The sequence below is a fragment of the Protopterus annectens genome, chromosome 4.part1 (genome assembly GCF_019279795.1).
Source record: "Protopterus annectens isolate FY-2018-M chromosome 4.part1, PAN1.0, whole genome shotgun sequence".
NCBI lineage: Eukaryota > Metazoa > Chordata > Ceratodontiformes > Protopteridae > Protopterus > Protopterus annectens.
Genome location: NC_056734.1, coordinates 128,362,556 through 128,383,501, shown reverse-complemented (window position 1 = coordinate 128,383,501; position 20,946 = coordinate 128,362,556).

The following is a 20,946-nucleotide window of genomic DNA, read 5'->3' as shown; positions in this document are numbered from 1 at the left end:
ACAGCATGGTAATCTATAGGTTCAACCCCTTCCACTACCTTACATGTTGACACATCTTGGTAATCGACAGGTTTGACCCCTTCCACTATCTTACATGCTGACACAGCATGGCAATCTATAGGTTCAACCCCTTCCACTACCGTACATGCTGATACAGCATGGTAAACTACAGGTTTGACCCCTTCCACTTGCTTACATGCTGATACAGCAAGGTAATCTACAGGGTCAACACCTTCCACTACCTTACATGCTCACACAGCATGGCAAGCTACGGGATCAACCCATTCCACTAATTTATGCAATGACACAGCAAGGTAATCTACAGGTTCAACCCCTTCTACTACCTTACATGTTGACAGAGCATGGTAATGTACAGGATCAACACCTTCCACTACCTTATGTGCTGGCACACCATGGTAATCTACAGGTTTGAGCCCTTCCACTTCCTTATGTTCTGACACAGCATGGTAATCAACCAGTTCAACCCATTCCACTACCTTACGTGCTCACACAGCATGGTAATCTACAGGTGCAATGCCTTCCACTACCTTACTTTCTGAAACAGGATGGTAATCTATAGAATCAACCCCTTCCACTAACGTATGTGCTGACACAGCATCGTAATCAACAGGATCAGCCCTTCCACTACCTTGCATGCTGACACAGAAAGGTAATCTAAAGAATCATCACCTTTCACTTCCTTACGTGCTGACAGAGCGTGGTAATCTACAGGTTTGATCCCTTCCACTACCTTATGTGCTGACATAGCATGGTAATCTACAGCTTTAACCCCTTCCACTACCTTATGTACTGACACAATATGGTAATCTACAGGTTTGACCCCTTCCACTACCTTGCATGCTGACACAGCATGGTATTCTACAGGTTCAAGCCTTTCCACTACCTTACATGCTAACATAGCATGGTAATCTACAGGTTTAACCCCTTCCACTATGTTATGTGCTGACACAGCATGGTTATCTACAGGTTCTACCCCTTCCACTACATTATGTGTTGACGCAGCATGGTAATCTACAGGATCAACCCCTTCCACTACCCTGTGTGCTAACACAGCATGGTAATCTACAGGTTTAAGCCCTTCCACTACCTTATGTGCTGACACAGCATGGTAAGCTACAGGATCAAACCCTACCACTACCTTACATGCTGAAACAGCATGGTAATCTACACGTTTGACCCCTTTCACTACCTTACTTGCTGACACAGCATGGTAATTGGTAATCTACAGGATCAACCCCTTCCACTACCTTATGTACTGACACAGGACGGTAATCTGTAGGATCAACCCCTTCCACTACCTTGCATGCTGACACAGCATGGTAATCTACAAGTTCAACCCATTCCACTACTTTACATCATGACACAGCATGGTAATCTACAGGTTTGATCCCTCCTAATATTTTACGTGCTCACAAACCATATTAAATCGAGAGAACAAACCCTTCCACTACCTTACATGCTCACACATCATGGTAATCTACAGGTTCATCGCCGTCCACTACCCTCTGTGCTGACACAGCTTGGTAATCTACAGGTTTGACCCCTTCCACTACCTTATGTGCTGACACAGCATGGTAATCTACAGGTTGGATCCCTTGCACTACCTTACGTGCTGACACAGCATGGTAATCTAAAGGTTAAACCCATCCACTACCTTATGTGCTGACACAGCATGGTAATCTACAGGATCAACCCCTTCCATTTCTTTACGCATTAACACAGCATGGTAGTCTAGAGGTTCAACCCTTCCACTAGCTTGTGTGACACAGCATGGTAATCTACAGGTTTGATCCCTTCCAAAACCTTACATGCTGACACAACATGGTAATCTACAGGTTCAACCCCTTCCACTACCTTACCTGCTGACACAGCATGGTAATCTATAGGTTCAAGCCCTTCCACTGCCTAACTTGCTGACACAGGTAATCTACATGTTCAACCCCTTTCACTACCTTACGTGCTGACACACCATGGAAATCTACAGGATCAACCCTTCCCCTACCTTACGTGTTGACACATCATGGTAATCTACAGGATCAACACCTTCCACTACTTTACATGATAACACAGCATGGTAATCTACAGTTTTGACTCTTTCTACTATCCTACATGCTGACACAGCATGTTAATCTACAGGTTCAATCCTTTCCACTACCTTATGTAGTAACACAGCATGGTAATCTACAGTTTCAACCCTTCCACTACCTATCGTGCTGACACAGCATGTTACTCTACAGGTTCCCCCCCTCCACTACCTTACGTGGTGACACAGCATGGTAATCTACAGGTTCAACCCCTTTCACTACCTTACATGTTGACAGAGCATGGTAATCTATAGGATTAATCCCTTCCAATACTTTATGTGCTGACACACCATGGTAATCTACAAGTTTGAGCCCTTCCACTTCCTTACATTGTGACACAGCATGGTAATCTACAGGTTTAACCCCTTCCACTACCTTACGTTCTCACACAGCATGGTAATCTACAGGTACAATCCCTTCTACTAATTTACATGTTGACAGAGCATTGTAATCTATAGAATTAACCCCTTCCAATACCTTATGTGCAGTCACACCATGGTAATCTACAGGTTTGAGCCCTTCCACTTCTTACATTCTGACACAGCATGGTAATCTACAGGTTCAACCCCTTCACTACCTTACGTGCTCACACAGCATGGTAATCTACAGGTTCAACCCCTTCCACTACCTTAAGTGCTGGCACAGGATGGTAATCTACAGGATAAACCCCTTCCACTACCTTATGTGCTGACACAGCATTGTAATCTACATGATCAGCCCTTCCACTACCTTAATTGCTCACACAGCATGGTAATCTATAGGTTCAACCCATTTCACTACCTTACGTGCTGACATACCATAGTAATCTACAGGTTTGATCCCTTCCACTGCCTTATGTGCTGACATAACATGATAATCTACAGGTTTAACCCCTTCCACTACCTTATGTACTGACACAGTATGGTATTCTACAGGTTTGACCCCTTCCAATACCTTACATGCTGACACAGCATGGTATTCTACAGGTTCAAACCCTTCCACTACCTTACATGCTAAGACAGCATTGTAATCTACAGGTTCAACCCCTTCCACTATGTTACGTGCTGACACAGCATGGTAATCTACAGGTTCTACCCCTTCCACTACGTTGTGTTGGCACAGCACGGTAATCTACAGGATCAACCCCTTCCACTACCCTATGTGGTAACACAGCATGATAATCTACAGGTTCAAGCCCTTCCACTACCTTACATGCTGACACAGCATGGTAATCTACATGTTTGACTCTTTTCACTACCTTACATGCTGACGCAGCATGGTAATTGGTAATCTACAGGATCAACCCCTTCCACTACCTTATGCACTGACACAGCATGGCAATCTGCAGAATCAACCGCTTACACTACCTTGCGTGCTGAAACAGCATGGTAATCTACAAATTCAACCCATTCCACTACTTTACATGCTGACACAGCTTGGTAATCTGCAGATTTGATCTCCATTCTAATGTCTTACATGCTCTCAAACCATGGTAATCGAGAGATCAACCCCTTCCACTACCTTACATGCTCACACATCATGGTAATCTACAGGTTCAACCCCTTCCACTTCATTAAGCGTTAACACAGCATGGCAGTCTAGAAGTTCAACCCCTTCCGCTACCTTATGTGCTAACACAGCATGGGAATCTATAGGTTTGATCCCTTCCAAAACCTTACTTGCTGACACAGTATTGTAATCTACAGGTTTGACCCCTTCCACTACCTTACGTGTTGACACAGCATGGTAATCTACAGGTTTGACCCCTTCCACTATCTTATATACTGAGAAAGTATGGTAGTCTACAGGATCAACCCCTTCCACTACCATATGTGCTAACACAGCATGGTAATCTACAGGTTTAAGCCCTTCCACTACCTTATGTGCTGACACAGCATGGTAATCTACAGGATCAACTCCTACCACTTCCTTACATGCTGACACAGCATGGTAATCTACACTTTTGACCCCTTTCACTACCTTACATGCTGACACAGCATGGTAATTGGTAATCTACAGGATCAACCCTTTCCACTACCTTATGTACTGACACAGCATGGTGATCTGTAGGCTCAACCCCTTCCACTACCTTGCATGATGGCACAGCATGGTAATCTAAAAATTCAAACTATTCCACTACTTTACATGGTGACACAGCATGGTAATCTACAGGTTTGATCCTTCCTAATATCTTACATGCTCACAAACTGCAGTAATCTAGAGATCAACCCCTTCCACTACCTTACATGCTCACACATCATGGTAATCTACAGGTTCATCCCCATCCACTACCTTATGTGCTGACACAGCATGGTAATCTACAGGTTTGACCCATTCCACTACCTTATGTGCTGACACAGCATGGTAATCTACAAGTTGGATCCCTTGCACTAACTTAACGTGCTGACACAGTATGGTAATCTAAAGGTTCAACCCCTCCACTACCTTACGTGCTGACACAGCATGGTAATCTACAGGATCAGTCCCTTCCACTTCTTTACTCGTTAACACAGCATGGTAGTCTACAGGTTCAACCCCTTCCACCATCTTATGTGTGACACAGCATGGTAATCTACAGGTTCAACCCTTTCCACTACCTTACGTGCTGACACAGCATGGCAATCTGCAGGTTTCACCCCTTCCATTATCTTACATGCTGACACACCATGGCAATCTACTGGTTCAAATCCTTCCACTATGTTATGTGCTGACACAGCATGGTTATCTACAGGTTCTACCCCTTCCACTACATTATGTGTTGACGCAGCATGGTAATCTACAGGATCAACCCCTTCCACTACCCTGTGTGCTAACACAGCATGGTAATCTACAGGTTTAAGCCCTTCCACTACCTTATGTGCTGACACAGCATGGTAAGCTACAGGATCAAACCCTACCACTACCTTACATGCTGAAACAGCATGGTAATCTACACGTTTGACCCCTTTCACTACCTTACTTGCTGACACAGCATGGTAATTGGTAATCTACAGGATCAACCCCTTCCACTACCTTATATACTGACACAGCACGGTAATCTGTAGGATCAACCCCTCCCACTACCTTGCATGCTGACACAGCATGGTAATCTACAAGTTCAACCCATTCCACTACTTTACATCATGACACAGCATGGTAATCTACAGGTTTGATCCCTCCTAATATTTTACGTGCTCACAAACCATATTAAATCGAGAGAGCAAACCCTTCCACTACCTTACATGCTCACACATCATGGTAATCTACAGGTTCATCGCCGTCCACTACCCTCTGTGCTGACACAGCTTGGTAATCTACAGGTTTGACCCCTTCCACTACCTTATGTGCTGACACAGCATGGTAATCTACAGGTTGGATCCCTTGCACTACCTTACGTGCTGACACAGCATGGTAATCTAAAGGTTAAACCCATCCACTACCTTATGTGCTGACACAGCATGGTAATCTACAGGATCAACCCCTTCCATTTCTTTACGCATTAACACAGCATGGTAGTCTAGAGGTTCAACCCCTTCCACTAGCTTGTGTGACACAGCATGGTAATCTACAGGTTTGATCCCTTCCAAAACCTTACATGCTGACACAACATGGTAATCTACAGGTTCAACCCCTTCCACTACCTTACCTGCTGACACAGCATGGTAATCTATAGGTTCAAGCCCTTCCACTGCCTAACTTGCTGACACAGGTAATCTACATGTTCAACCCCTTTCACTACCTTACGTGCTGACACACCATGGAAATCTACAGGATCAACCCTTCCCTACCTTACGTGTTGACACATCATGGTAATCTACAGGATCAACACCTTCCACTACTTTACATGATAACACAGCATGGTAATCTACAGTTTTGACTCTTTCTACTATCCTACATGCTGACACAGCATGTTAATTTACAGGTTCAATCCTTTCCACTACCTTATGTAGTAACACAGCATGGTAATCTACAGTTTCAACCCTTCCACTACCTATCGTGCTGACACAGCATGTTACTCTACAGGTTCCCCCCCTCCACTACCTTACGTGGTGACACAGCATGGTAATCTACAGGTTCAACCCTTTCACTACCTTACATGTTGACAGAGCATGGTAATCTATAGGATTAATCCTTCCAATACTTTATGTGCTGACACACCATGGTAATCTACAAGTTTGAGCCCTTCCACTTCCTTACATTGTGACACAGCATGGTAATCTACAGGTTTAACCCCTTCCACTACCTTACGTTCTCACACAGCATGGTAATCTACAGGTACAATCCCTTCTACTAATTTACATGTTGACAGAGCATTGTAATCTATAGAATTAACCCCTTCCAATACCTTATGTGCAGTCACACCATGGTAATCTACAGGTTTGAGCCCTTCCACTTCTTACATTCTGACACAGCATGGTAATCTACAGGTTCAACCCCTTCACTACCTTACGTGCTCACACAGCATGGTAATCTACAGGTTCAACCCCTTCCACTACCTTAAGTGCTGGCACAGGATGGTAATCTACAGGATAAACCCCTTCCACTACCTTATGTGCTGACACAGCATTGTAATCTACATGATCAGCCCTTCCACTACCTTAATTGCTCACACAGCATGGTAATCTATAGGTTCAACCCATTTCACTACCTTACGTGCTGACATACCATAGTAATCTACAGGTTTGATCCCTTCCACTGCCTTATGTGCTGACATAACATGATAATCTACAGGTTTAACCCCTTCCACTACCTTATGTACTGACACAGTATGGTATTCTACAGGTTTGACCCCTTCCAATACCTTACATGCTGACACAGCATGGTATTCTACAGGTTCAAACCCTTCCACTACCTTACATGCTAAGACAGCATTGTAATCTACAGGTTCAACCCCTTCCACTATGTTACGTGCTGACACAGCATGGTAATCTACAGGTTCTACCCCTTCCACTACGTTGTGTTGGCACAGCACGGTAATCTACAGGATCAACCCCTTCCACTACCCTATGTGGTAACACAGCATGATAATCTACAGGTTCAAGCCCTTCCACTACCTTACATGCTGACACAGCATGGTAATCTACATGTTTGACTCTTTTCACTACCTTACATGCTGACGCAGCATGGTAATTGGTAATCTACAGGATCAACCCCTTCCACTACCTTATGCACTGACACAGCATGGCAATCTGCAGAATCAACCTTACACTACCTTGCGTGCTGAAACAGCATGGTAATCTACAAATTCAACCCATTCCACTACTTTACATGCTGACACAGCTTGGTAATCTGCAGATTTGATCTCCATTCTAATGTCTTACATGCTCTCAAACCATGGTAATCGAGAGATCAACCCTTCCACTACCTTACATGCTCACACATCATGGTAATCTACAGGTTCAACCCCTTCCACTTCATTAAGCGTTAACACAGCATGGCAGTCTAGAAGTTCAACCCTTCCGCTACCTTATGTGCTAACACAGCATGGGAATCTATAGGTTTGATCCCTTCCAAAACCTTACTTGCTGACACAGTATTGTAATCTACAGGTTTGACCCTTCCACTACCTTACGTGTTGACACAGCATGGTAATCTACAGGTTTGACCCTTCCACTATCTTATATACTGAGAAAGTATGGTAGTCTACAGGATCAACCCTTCCACTACCATATGTGCTAACACAGCATGGTAATCTACAGGTTTAAGCCCTTCCACTACCTTATGTGCTGACACAGCATGGTAATCTACAGGATCAACTCCTACCACTTCCTTACATGCTGACACAGCATGGTAATCTACACTTTTGACCCCTTTCACTACCTTACATGCTGACACAGCATGATAATTGGTAATCTACAGGATCAACCCTTTCCACTACCTTATGTACTGACACAGCATGGTGATCTGTAGGCTCAACCCCTTCCACTACCTTGCATGATGACACAGCATGGTAATCTAAAAATTCAAACTATTCCACTACTTTACATGGTGACACAGCATGGTAATCTACAGGTTTGATCCTTCCTAATATCTTACATGCTCACAAACTGCAGTAATCTAGAGATCAACCCCTTCCACTACCTTACATGCTCACACATCATGGTAATCTACAGGTTCATCCCCATCCACTACCTTATGTGCTGACACAGCATGGTAATCTACAGGTTTGACCCATTCCACTACCTTATGTGCTGACACAGCATGGTAATCTACAAGTTGGATCCCTTGCACTAACTTAACGTGCTGACACAGTATGGTAATCTAAAGGTTCAACCCCTCCACTACGTTACGTGCTGACACAGCATGGTAATCTACAGGATCAGTCCCTTCCACTTCTTTACTCGTTAACACAGCATGGTAGTCTACAGGTTCAACCCCTTCCACCATCTTATGTGTGACACAGCATGGTAATCTACAGGTTCAACCCTTTCCACTACCTTACGTGCTGACACAGCATGGTAATCTGCAGGTTTCACCCCTTCCATTATCTTACATGCTGACACACCATGGCAATCTACTGGTTCAAATCCTTCCACTACCTTATGTGCTGACACAGCATGGTAATCTACAGGTTCAAGCCCTTCCACTACCTAACGTGCTGACACAGCATGGTAATCTACAGGATCAACCCCTTCCACTACTTTACATGCTAACACAGTATGGTAATCTACAGGTTTGACCCCTTCCACTTCCTTACGTGCTGACACATCATGGTAATCTACAGGGTTGACTCTTTCTACTACCTTACATGCTGACACAGCATGGTAATTACAGGATCAACTCCTTCCACTACCTTACATGCTCATACAGTATGGTAATGTACAGGTTTGATCCCTACCCCTACCTTATGCACTGAAACAGCATGGTAATCTACAGGATCAACCCCTTCCATCATGTTACGTGCTGATACAGCATGGTAATTTATGGATTTGATCCATTCCACTAACATATGTGCTGATACAGCATGGTAATCTACAGTATTAACCCCTTCCACTACCTTAAGTGCTTACAAAGCATGGTAATCTACAGGTTTGATCTCTTCCACTACCTTATGTGCTGACACAGCATGGTAATCTACAGGATCAACCCCTTCCACTACCTTACATGCTGACACAGCATGCTAATCAACAGTTTCAACCCCTTCCACTACCTTAAGTGCTTACAAAGCATGGTAATCTACAGGATCAACCCCTTCCACTACCTTAAGTGCTGACACAGCACTGTAATTTACAGGTTTGATCCCCTCCACTACCTTATGTGCTGACACAGCATGTTAATCTAAAGGTTCAATCCTTTCCACTACCTTATGTAGTGACACAGCATGGTAATCTACAGGTTCAACCCCTTCCACTACCTATCATGCTGACACAGCATGTTAATCAACAGGTTCACCCCTCCACTACCTTACGTGGTGACACAGCATGGTAATCTGCAGGTTTCATCTCTTCCACTACCTTATGTACTGACACAGCATGGTAATCTACAGGTTCAACCCCTTCAACTACCTTACATATTGACAGAGCATGGTAATCTACAGGATCAACCCCTTCCAATATCTTATGTGTTGACACACCAATTGTAATCTACAGGTTTGTAATCTACAGGTTTGAGCTCTTCTACTTCCTTACATTCTGACACAGCATGGTAATCTACAGGTTCAACCCCTTCTACAACCTTACATGTTGACAGAGCATGGTAATTTACAGGATCAACCCCTCCCAATACCTTATGTGCTGACACACCATGGTAATCTACAGGTTGGAGCTCTTCCACTTACTTACATTCTGACACAGCATGGTAATCTACAGGTTCAACCCCTTCCTTTCCCTTACCTGCTCACACAGCATGGTAATCTACAGGTTCAACCCTTCTACTACCTTACATGCTGACACAGCATGGTAATCTACATGATCAGCCCTTCCACTAACTTACATGCTGACACATTATGGTAATCTACAGGATCAACCCCTTTCCCTTCCTTACATGCTGACACAGCATGGTAATCTACAGGTTCAACCCCTTTCACTACCTTAAATGCTGACACAGCATGGTAATATACAGGTTTAACCCCTTCCGCTACCTTATGTACTGACACAGCATGGTAATCTAGAGGTTTGACTTCTTCCAATACCCTACATGCTGACACAGCATGGCATTCTACAGGTTCATGCCATTCCACTACCTTACATACTAAGACAGCAGGGTAATCTACAGATTCAACCCATTCCACTATGTTACGTGCTGACACAGCATGGTAATCTACAGTTTCTACCCATTCCACTACATTATGTGTTGACACAGCATGGTAATCTACAGGATCAACCCCTTCCATTTCTTTACACATTAACACAGCATGGTAGTCTAGAGGTTCAACCCCTTCCACTAGCTTGTGTGACACAGCATGGTAATCTACAGGTTTGATCCCTTCCAAAACCTTACATGCTGACACAACATGGTAATCTACAGGTTCAACCCCTTCCACTACCTTACCTGCTGACACAGCATGGTAATCTATAGGTTCAAGCCCTTCCACTGCCTAACTTGCTGACACAGGTAATCTACATGTTCAACCCCTTTCACTACCTTACGTGCTGACACACCATGGAAATCTACAGGATCAACCCCTTCCCCTACCTTACGTGTTGACACATCATGGTAATCTACAGGATCAACACCTTCCACTACTTTACATGATAACACAGCATGGTAATCTACAGTTTTGACTCTTTCTACTATCCTACATGCTGACACAGCATGTTAATCTACAGGTTCAATCCTTTCCACTACCTTATGTAGTAACACAGCATGGTAATCTACAGTTTCAACCCTTCCACTACCTATCGTGCTGACACAGCATGTTACTCTACAGGTTCCCCCCCTCCACTACCTTACGTGGTGACACAGCATGGTAATCTACAGGTTCAACCCCTTTCACTACCTTACATGTTGACAGAGCATGGTAATCTATAGGATTAATCCCTTCCAATACTTTATGTGCTGACACACCATGGTAATCTACAAGTTTGAGCCCTTCCACTTCCTTACATTGTGACACAGCATGGTAATCTACAGGTTTAACCCTTCCACTACCTTACGTTCTCACACAGCATGGTAATCTACAGGTACAATCCCTTCTACTAATTTACATGTTGACAGAGCATTGTAATCTATAGAATTAACCCTTCCAATACCTTATGTGCAGTCACACCATGGTAATCTACAGGTTTGAGCCCTTCCACTTCTTACATTCTGACACAGCATGGTAATCTACAGGTTCAACCCCTTCACTACCTTACGTGCTCACACAGCATGGTAATCTACAGGTTCAACCCCTTCCACTACCTTAAGTGCTGGCACAGGATGGTAATCTACAGGATAAACCCTTCCACTACCTTATGTGCTGACACAGCATTGTAATCTACATGATCAGCCCTTCCACTACCTTAATTGCTCACACAGCATGGTAATCTATAGGTTCAACCCATTTCACTACCTTACGTGCTGACATACCATAGTAATCTACAGGTTTGATCCCTTCCACTGCCTTATGTGCTGACATAACATGATAATCTACAGGTTTAACCCCTTCCACTACCTTATGTACTGACACAGTATGGTATTCTACAGGTTTGACCCCTTCCAATACCTTACATGCTGACACAGCATGGTATTCTACAGGTTCAAACCCTTCCACTACCTTACATGCTAAGACAGCATTGTAATCTACAGGTTCAACCCCTTCCACTATGTTACGTGCTGACACAGCATGGTAATCTACAGGTTCTACCCTTCCACTACGTTGTGTTGGCACAGCACGGTAATCTACAGGATCAACCCCTTCCACTACCCTATGTGGTAACACAGCATGATAATCTACAGGTTCAAGCCCTTCCACTACCTTACATGCTGACACAGCATGGTAATCTACATGTTTGACTCTTTTCACTACCTTACATGCTGCAGCATGGTAATTGGTAATCTACAGGATCAACCCCTTCCACTACCTTATGCACTGACACAGCATGGCAATCTGCAGAATCAACCGCTTACACTACCTTGCGTGCTGAAACAGCATGGTAATCTACAAATTCAACCCATTCCACTACTTTACATGCTGACACAGCTTGGTAATCTGCAGATTTGATCTCCATTCTAATGTCTTACATGCTCTCAAACCATGGTAATCGAGAGATCAACCCTTCCACTACCTTACATGCTCACACATCATGGTAATCTACAGGTTCAACCCCTTCCACTTCATTAAGCGTTAACACAGCATGGCAGTCTAGAAGTTCAACCCTTCCGCTACCTTATGTGCTAACACAGCATGGGAATCTATAGGTTTGATCCCTTCCAAAACCTTACTTGCTGACACAGTATTGTAATCTACAGGTTTGACCCTTCCACTACCTTACGTGTTGACACAGCATGGTAATCTACAGGTTTGACCCTTCCACTATCTTATATACTGAGAAAGTATGGTAGTCTACAGGATCAACCCTTCCACTACCATATGTGCTAACACAGCATGGTAATCTACAGGTTTAAGCCCTTCCACTACCTTATGTGCTGACACAGCATGGTAATCTACAGGATCAACTCCTACCACTTCCTTACATGCTGACACAGCATGGTAATCTACACTTTTGACCCCTTTCACTACCTTACATGCTGACACAGCATGGTAATTGGTAATCTACAGGATCAACCCTTTCCACTACCTTATGTACTGACACAGCATGGTGATCTGTAGGCTCAACCCCTTCCACTACCTTGCATGATGACACAGCATGGTAATCTAAAAATTCAAACTATTCCACTACTTTACATGGTGACACAGCATGGTAATCTACAGGTTTGATCCTTCCTAATATCTTACATGCTCACAAACTGCAGTAATCTAGAGATCAACCCCTTCCACTACCTTACATGCTCACACATCATGGTAATCTACAGGTTCATCCCCATCCACTACCTTATGTGCTGACACAGCATGGTAATCTACAGGTTTGACCCATTCCACTACCTTATGTGCTGACACAGCATGGTAATCTACAAGTTGGATCCCTTGCACTAACTTAACGTGCTGACACAGTATGGTAATCTAAAGGTTCAACCCCTCCACTACCTTACGTGCTGACACAGCATGGTAATCTACAGGATCAGTCCCTTCCACTTCTTTACTCGTTAACACAGCATGGTAGTCTACAGGTTCAACCCCTTCCACCATCTTATGTGTGACACAGCATGGTAATCTACAGGTTCAACCCTTTCCACTACCTTACGTGCTGACACAGCATGGTAATCTGCAGGTTTCACCCCTTCCATTATCTTACATGCTGACACACCATGGCAATCTACTGGTTCAAATCCTTCCACTACCTTATGTGCTGACACAGCATGGTAATCTACAGGTTCAAGCCCTTCCACTACCTAACGTGCTGACACAGCATGGTAATCTACAGGATCAACCCCTTCCACTACTTTACATGCTAACACAGTATGGTAATCTACAGGTTTGACCCCTTCCACTTCCTTACGTGCTGACACATCATGGTAATCTACAGGGTTGACTCTTTCTACTACCTTACATGCTGACACAGCATGGTAATTACAGGATCAACTCCTTCCACTACCTTACATGCTCATACAGTATGGTAATGTACAGGTTTGATCCCTACCCCTACCTTATGCACTGAAACAGCATGGTAATCTACAGGATCAACCCCTTCCATCATGTTACGTGCTGATACAGCATGGTAATTTATGGATTTGATCCATTCCACTAACATATGTGCTGATACAGCATGGTAATCTACAGTATTAACCCCTTCCACTACCTTAAGTGCTTACAAAGCATGGTAATCTACAGGTTTGATCTCTTCCACTACCTTATGTGCTGACACAGCATGGTAATCTACAGGATCAACCCTTCCACTACCTTACATGCTGACACAGCATGCTAATCAACAGTTTCAACCCCTTCCACTACCTTAAGTGCTTACAAAGCATGGTAATCTACAGGATCAACCCCTTCCACTACCTTAAGTGCTGACACAGCACTGTAATTTACAGGTTTGATCCCCTCCACTACCTTATGTGCTGACACAGCATGTTAATCTAAAGGTTCAATCCTTTCCACTACCTTATGTAGTGACACAGCATGGTAATCTACAGGTTCAACCCCTTCCACTACCTATCATGCTGACACAGCATGTTAATCAACAGGTTCACCCCTCCACTACCTTACGTGGTGACACAGCATGGTAATCTGCAGGTTTCATCTCTTCCACTACCTTATGTACTGACACAGCATGGTAATCTACAGGTTCAACCCCTTCAACTACCTTACATATTGACAGAGCATGGTAATCTACAGGATCAACCCCTTCCAATATCTTATGTGTTGACACACCAATTGTAATCTACAGGTTTGTAATCTACAGGTTTGAGCTCTTCTACTTCCTTACATTCTGACACAGCATGGTAATCTACAGGTTCAACCCCTTCTACAACCTTACATGTTGACAGAGCATGGTAATTTACAGGATCAACCCCTCCCAATACCTTATGTGCTGACACACCATGGTAATCTACAGGTTGGAGCTCTTCCACTTACTTACATTCTGACACAGCATGGTAATCTACAGGTTCAACCCCTTCCTTTCCCTTACCTGCTCACACAGCATGGTAATCTACAGGTTCAACCCTTCTACTACCTTACATGCTGACACAGCATGGTAATCTACATGATCAGCCCTTCCACTAACTTACATGCTGACACATTATGGTAATCTACAGGATCAACCCCTTTCCCTTCCTTACATGCTGACACAGCATGGTAATCTACAGGTTCAACCCCTTTCACTACCTTAAATGCTGACACAGCATGGTAATATACAGGTTTAACCCCTTCCGCTACCTTATGTACTGACACAGCATGGTAATCTAGAGGTTTGACTTCTTCCAATACCCTACATGCTGACACAGCATGGCATTCTACAGGTTCATGCCATTCCACTACCTTACATACTAAGACAGCAGGGTAATCTACAGATTCAACCCATTCCACTATGTTACGTGCTGACACAGCATGGTAATCTACAGTTTCTACCCGTTCCACTACATTATGTGTTGACACAGCATGGTAATCTACAGGATGAACCCCTTCCACTACCCTATGTGCTAACACAGCATGGTAATCTACAGGTTCAAGCCCTTCCACTACCTTACATGCTGACACAGCATGGTAATCTACACGTTTGACTCTTTTCACTACCTTACATACTGACACAGCATGGTAATTGGTAATCTACAGGATCAACCCCTTCCACTACCTTATGTACTAACACTGCATGGTAATGTGCAGGATCAACCCCTTCCACTACCTTGCGTGCTGAAACATGCATGGTAATCTGCAGGATTGATCCCTTCTAATATCTTACATGCTCACAAACCACAGCAATTGAGAGAACAATCCCTTCCACTACCTTACATGCTCACACGTCATGGTAATCTACAGGTTCATCCCCTTTCACTACCTTATGTGCTGACACAGCATGATAATCTACAGGTTTGACCCCTTCCACTACTTTATACCCTGACACAGCATGGTAATGTACAGGTTGGATCACTTTCACTACCTTACATGCTGACACAACATGGTAATCTAAAGGATCACCCCGCCAATACCTTACGTGCTGACACAGCATGGTAATCTACAAGTTCAACCCATTCCACTACTTTACACGCTGACACAGCATGGTAATCTACAGGTTTGATCCCTCATAATATTTTACGTGCTCACAAACCATGGCAATTGAGAGAACAACCCCTTCCACTACCTTACATGCTCACACATCATGGTAATCTACAGGTTCAACCCTTTCACTACTTTATGTCCTGACACAGCATGGTAATCTACAGGTTGGATCACTTTCACTACCTTACATGCTGACACAGCATGGTAATCTAAAGGATCACCCTGCCACTACCTTACGTGCTGACACAGCATGGTAATCTATAGGATCAACCCCTTCCACTTCCTTACGTGTTAGCACAGCAAGGTAGTCTAGAGGTTCAACCCCTTCAACTATCTTATGTGTTGACACAGCATGGTAATCTACAGGTTTGTTCCCTTCCAAAACCTTACGTGCTGACACAACATGGTAATCTACAGGTTCAACCCCTTCCACTACCTTACATGCTGACACAGCATGGTAATCTATAGGATCAACCCCTTCCACTTCCTTACGTGTTAGCACAGCAAGGTAGTCTAGAGGTTCAACCCCTTCAACTATCTTATGTGTTGAAATCCAACAATAAACGTCACCAACTATGAACAAAAACCACCTGGCTCCGTGGTAGGATGAAACAACAGTCTTTATCAGTTATAAAAAGGTTGCTCAAGGTAACCCAAAAGGTTTTACATCACAGTAAGCCACCTTAAAAACGTGAAACACAGTCCCAGGTGTAAACTGTCAGCACACTACCATGAAAGTTCCAATGGAGTAACAAAAAAAAGCATCCATTGAGTCAAAAACAGTCAAAATAGCCACATGGTAGCAAGTTCAAAAAAAGTGTTGCTTTTTTAAAGTTAGTCCAGCAAAAGTGCTTCTTTAAGTTGTAGAACTTCTTAAAACCAAACAAAAAGGTAGATGAAAACAAAAAAAGTAAAAAAAACTTTACACTTGACGCCAGCAAAAAGCAAAAAAAGAAAGAAAAAAAAGAAAGTCTTTTTTTTACCCAAGTCACTGTCACTGCCATTCCAGTTCCAGTCAAGCAAAAAAAGCATCCACATTGAAACAGTCAAACAAACCACATCACAGCAAATTCAAACAGGTAGTTGCTTTTCAAAAGTTAGTCCAGAAGAGGTGCTTCTTTAAATTGTAGAACTTCTTTCACATTGTAGAAACCAACAAGTAGATGAAACCAAACAGAAGAAAGTACTTGTAAAGCGCTTTTCGTTCACTTCAGTAACTGAACTTCCTCAGACAAGTTTTTAATGATTTGTCACAGTTTAAAAAGAGCTCCTTTTGGTTAATTAACCTATCAGAGCTGGCAATTAATTAATGCACTCAGTAGATTTAAAGTTATGGTACATAAAATTCACAACAGTATCTCAAATATTAAAGGCTGTATCCTTAGGTTGCACTCTTCTGGATTAACTTTTGAAAAGCAACTTGCCTCTTTGAATTTGCTGCCATGTGGCTGGTTTGACTGTTTGACTCAATGTGGATGCTTTTTCAGTCACTCCATTGGAACTTTCATGGCAGTGTGCTGACAGTTTACACTTGGGGTAAGAAATAGACTTTTCTTTTCACCAGCATTTTTGCTGGAAGAGCTTCAAGTGTACAAGTACTTTTTTCTGTTTGGTTTCATCTACCTGTTGGTTTTTACAACGTGAAAGAAGTTCTACAACTTAAAGAAGCACTTTTGCTGGACTAACTTCTTAAAAGCAACTTGCCTTTTTGAACTTGCTACCATGTGGCTATTTTGACTGTTTGACTCAATGTGGATGCTTTTTCAGTTACTCCATTGGAACTTTCATGGTAGTGTGCTGACAGTTTACACCTGGGACTGTGTTTCAACTTGGCACTACTCAAGGAAAAGGTACTGAACTATTTAAATACACCAGCTTTTTATATTGTTTGGCTTTTACATGTGTACAGCTGTTTTTAAGAAAAGGTTTTTTCGTTGCCAAGTGTGCTTTGACTTGATGGATTTATACACAGTGTGTAAACACACCAGCTAGTTTTATATAAGCTTTTTGAAAATACACTTGAAACGTTTGGTATTTGTTCACCTGTACTACCAGTACAACAAGGAAGTACCAAGTTTTTAAGGTGGCTTACTGTGATGTAAAACCTTTTGGGTTACCTTGAGCAACCTTTTTATAACTAATAAAGACTGTTGTTTCATCTTATGTGTTGACACAGCATGGTAATCTACAGGTTTGATCCCTTCCAAAACCTTACGTGCTGACACAACATGGTAATCTACAGGTTCAACCCCTTCCACTACCTTACGTGCTGACACAGCATGGTAATCTGCAGGTTTCACCCCTTCCACTATCTTACATGCTGACACAGCATGGTAATGTACAGTTTCAAGCCCTTGCACTGCCTTACTTGCAGACACAGGTAATCTACATGTTCAACCCCTTTCACTACCTTACATGCTGACATACCATGGCAATCTGCAGGATCAACCCCTTCCACTACTTTACGTGCTAACACAGCATGGTAATCTACAGGTTTGTCCCCTTTCAATTCCTTACATGCTGACATAGCATGGTAATCTACAGGTTTGACTCTTTCTACTACCTTACATGCTGACACAGCATGGTAATCTACAGGATCAACTCCTTCCACTACCTTACGTGCTCACACAGCATGGTAATGTACAGGTTTGATCCCTACCACTACCTTATGTGCTGATACAGTATGGTAATCTACAGGATCAACCCCTTCCACTACGTTCCGGGCTGATAACAGCATGGTAATCTACAGGGTCAGCCCATTCCTCTACCTTACATGATGACACAGCATGGTAATTTATGGGTTTGATCCCTTCCACTAACTTATGTGCTGATACAGCATGGTAATCTACAGGACCAACCCCTTCCACTACCTTACATGCTGACACAGCATGTTAATCTATAGGTTCAACCCCTTCCACTACATTACGTGCTAACACAGCATTGTAATCTACAGGATCAGCCCTTCCACTAACTTACATGCTGACACAGTATGGTTGTCTATGGTTGTCTACAGGATCAACCCCTTTCACTTCCTTACATGCTGACACAGCATGGTAATCTGCAGGTTCCACCCCTTTCACTACTTTACGTGCTGACACACCATGGTAATCTACAGGTTTGATCCGTTCCACTGCCTTATGTGCTGACATAGCATGGTAATCTACAGGTTTATCCCCTTCCACTGCCTTATGTACTGACACAGCATGGTAATCTACAGGTTTGACCCCTTCCACTACCTTACATGCAAACACAGCATTGTAATCTACAGGTTCAACCCCTTCCACTATGTTATTTGCTGACACAGCATGGTAATCTACAGGTTCTACCCCTTCCACTACATTATGTGCTGACACAGCATGGTAATCTACAGGATCAACCCCTTCCACTACCCTATGTGCTAACACAGTATGGTAATCTACAGGTTCAAGCACTTCCACTACCTAACGTGCTGACAGAGCATGGTAATCTACATGTTTGACTCTTTTCATTACCTTACATGCTGACACAGCATGGTAATTGGTAATCTACAGGATCAACCCCTTCCACTACCTGATGTACTGACACAGCATGGTAATCTGCAGGATCAACCAATTCAACTACCTTGCATGCTGAAACAGCATGGTAATCTACAAATTCAACCCATTCCACTTCTTTACATGCTGACACAGCATGGTAATCTGCAGGTTTGATCCCTTCTAATATCTTACATGCTCTCAAACCATGGTAATCGAGAGATCAACCCCTTCCACTTCCTTACATGCCCACACATCATGGTAATCTACATGTTTAACCCCTTCCACTACCTTATGTGCTGACACAGCATGGTAATCTATAGGTTTGATCCCTTCCAAAACCTTACATTCTGACACAACATGGTAATCTACAGGTTCAACCCCTTCCACTTCCTTACCCATTAACACAGCATGGTAGTCTAGAGGTTCAACCCCTTCCACTATCTTATGTGCTGACACAACATGGTAATCTACAGGTTTTATCCCTTCCAAAACCTTACGTTCTGACACAACATGGTAATCTACAGGTTCAACCGCTTCCACTACCTTACATGTTGACACCGCATGGTAATCTATAGGTTTGATCCCTTCCAAAACCATACTAGCTGATGCAGCATGGTAGTCTACAGGTTAGACCCCTTCCACTACCTTACGTGTTGACACAGCATGGTAATCTACAGGTTTGACCCCTTCCACTTGCTTACATGCTGACACAGCATGGTAATCTACAGGTTTGACCCCTTCCACTTGCTTACATGCTGACACAGCATGGTAATCTACAGGTTCAACACCTTCCACTACCTTACGTGCTCACACAGCATGGTAAGCTAAGGGATCAACCCATTCCACTACCTTAAGCAATGGCACAGCATGGTAATCTACAGGTTCAACCCCTTCTACTACCTTACATGTTGACAGAGCATGGTAATCTACAGGATAACCCCCTTCCACTACCTTATGTGCTGACACACTATGGTAATCTACAGGTTTGAGCCCATCCACTTCCTTACGTCCTGACACAGCATGGTAATCAACCGGATCAACCCATTCCACTACCTTATGTGCTCACACAGCATGGTAATCTATAGGATCAACCCCTTCCACTACCTTACGTTCTGACACAGGATGGTAATCTACAGAATCAACCCCTTCCACTAACGTATGTGCTGACACAGCATTGTAATCAACACGATCAGCCCTTCCACTACCTTACATGCTGACACAGTATGGTAATCTAAATAATCAACACCTTTCACTTCCTTATATGCTGATACAGCATTGTAATCTACAGGTTCAACCCCTTTCACTACCTTATGTGCTGACACAGCATGGTAATCTACAGGTTTGATCCCTTCCACTACCTTATGTGCTGACATAGCATGGTAATCTATAGGTTTAGCCCCTTCCACTACCTTATGTACTGACACAGCATGAATATCTACAGGTTTGCCCCTTTCCACTACCTTACATGCTGACACAGCATGGTATTCTACAGGTTCAAGCCCTTCCACTACCTTACATGCTAACATAGCATGGTAATCTACAGGTTCAACCCCTTCCACTATGTTACGTGCTGACACAGCATGATAATCTACAGGTTCTACACCTT